Source organism: Alligator mississippiensis, unplaced genomic scaffold, assembly GCF_030867095.1.
Source record: "Alligator mississippiensis isolate rAllMis1 unplaced genomic scaffold, rAllMis1 scaffold_20, whole genome shotgun sequence".
Lineage (NCBI taxonomy): Eukaryota > Metazoa > Chordata > Crocodylia > Alligatoridae > Alligator > Alligator mississippiensis.
Window position 1 is genome coordinate 197501 of NW_026775405.1, and position 2500 is coordinate 200000.

The following is a 2500-nucleotide window of genomic DNA, read 5'->3' on the forward strand; positions in this document are numbered from 1 at the left end:
CGGAAGTCCGTATGAGGTTTTTCAAACGGGCCGTGCCCGGGCCTTCGCTCCAGGAGGGCGGACACTTTCGGCGGTTCGTCCCGGTGGCTGGGCCGGGTGCCGCATCTACAATATTGCCGAGAAAGGTCCGCGGAGATTTTCGGGGACACGGTTTCCGGGACCCTAGATGCCCATCTTGGGTTCCAGGAGCTCGGACGGAGGAACCTCCGGGGCCGGACCGTGCTGCAGGAGGGGTTCAACCGCGAGTTTGGCTCCATGTCGACTGGAGCTCCGGCCCAGGGGCGGGCCGAGCGGCTTGGCCGGGCGAGAGTTCCAGGAGCCCGGCCGCGATTCCGGCTTCTCCCCGGTGCCCTGCCCGGAGGCCGGGCGGGTCCGGGGGCCTTCGGCGCGGGCAGCGGGCTGCTCCCGCGGGGGAGACGAGCCGCCCTAACGCCCGGGAGGGAGGCCCGGGGTCGACCTGGCTCCCGAGCTCCGGCCCTGGAAGTCCGTATGAGGATTTTCAAACGGGCCGTGCCCGGGCCTTCGCTCCAGGAGGCCGGACACTTTCGGCGGTTGCTCCCGGCGGCTGGGCCGGGTGCCGCATCTACAATATTGCCGAGAAAGGTCCGCGGAGATTTTCGGGGACACGGGTTTCGGGACCCTAGATGCCCATCTTGGGTTCCAGGAGCTCGGACGGAGGAACCTCCGGGGCCGGACCGTGCTGCAGGAGAGGTTCAACCGCGAGTTTGGCTCCATGTCGACTGGAGCTCCGGCCCAGGGGCGGGCCGAGCGGCTTGGCCGGGCGAGAGTTCCAGGAGCCCGGCCGCGATTCCGGCTTCTCCCCGGTGCCCTGCCCGGAGGCCGGGCAGGTCCGGGGGCCTTCGGCGAGGGCGGCGGGCTGCTCCCGCGGGGGAGACGAGCCGTGCTGGGCCCCGGGAGGGAGGCCCGCGGTCGACCTGGCGCCGGGGCTCCGGCCCTGGAAGTCCGTATGAGGTTTTTCAAACGGGCCTTGCCCGGGCCTTCGCTCCAGGAGGCCGGACACTTTCGGCGGTTCGTCCCGGTGGCTGGGCCGGGTGCCGCATCTGCAATATTGCCAGGAAAGGTTCGCGGAGATTTTCGAGGACACGGGTTTCGGGACCCTAGATGCCCATCTTGGGTTCCAGGAGCTCGGACGGAGGAACCTCCGGGGCCGGACCGTGCTGCAGGCGAGGGTCAACCCCGAGTTTGGCTCCATGTCGACTGGCGCTCCGGCCCGGGGGGCGGGCCGGGCGGGCAGGCCGGGCGAGAGTTCCAGGAACCCGGCCGCGATTCCGGCTTCGACCCGGTCGACTGCACGGCGGGCGTGCAGGCCGGCGGCGACTCCCAGGGCCCCTTCCAGGCTGCGGGGCCCAGCGGTTGGAGCCCGGCTACCCCGGCGAGGGGCGGAAGAACCTGCACGGCGCGGCCGGAGAACCCGGCATGCATGCGCGGGGCAGGCCGGGCAGGAGTTCCAGGAGCCCGGCCACGATTCCTACTTCTCCCCGGTGCCCTGCCCGGAGGCCGGGCGGGCCCGGGGGCCTTCGGCGCGGGCGGCGGGCGGCTTCCGCGGCGGAGACGAGCCTCTCTGGGGCCCGGGAGGTCGGCCCTGGGTCGACCTGGCGCCGGGGCTCGGGCTCCGGAAGTCCGTATGAGGTTTTTGAAACGGGCCTTGCCCGGGCCTTCGCTCCAGGAGGGCGGACACTTTCGGCGGTTGCCCCCGGTGGCTGGGCCGGGTGCCGCATCTACAATATTGCCAGGAAAGGTTCGCGGAGATTTTCGGGGACACGGATTTCGGGACCCTAGATGCCCATCTTGGGTTCCAGGAGGTCGGACGGAGGAACCTCCGGGGCCGGACCGTGCTGCAGGAGGGGGTCAAAACCGAGTTTGGCTCCAAGTCGACTGGAGCCCCGGCCCGGGGGGCGGGCCGGGCGGGCAGGCCGGGCGAGAGTTCCAGGAACCCGGCCGCGATTCCGGCTTCGACCCGGTCGACTGCACGGCGGGCGTGCAGGCCGGGGGGCGACTCGCAGGGGCCCTTCCAGGCTGCGGGGCCCAGCGGTTGGAGCCCGGCTACCCCGGCGAGGGGCGGAAGAACCTGCACGGCGCGGCGGGAGAACCCGGCATGCTTCCGCGTGGCAGGCCGGGCAGGAGTTCCAGGAGCCCGGCCACGATTCCTACTTCTCCCCGGTGCCCTGCCCGGAGGCCGGGCGGGCCCGGGGGCCTTCGCCGCGGGCGGCGGGCGGCTTCCGCGGCGGAGACGAGCCTCTCTGGGGCCCGGGAGGTCGGCCCTGGGTCGACCTGGCGCCGGGGCTCGGGCTCCGGAAGTCCGTATGAGGTTTTTGAAACGGGCCTTGCCCGGGCCTTCGCTCCAGGAGGGCGGACACTTTCGGCGGTTGCCCCCGGTGGCTGGGCCGGGTGCCGCATCTACAATATTGCCAGGAAAGGTTCGCGGAGATTTTCGGGGACACGGATTTCGGGACCCTGGATGCCCATCTTGGGTTCCAGG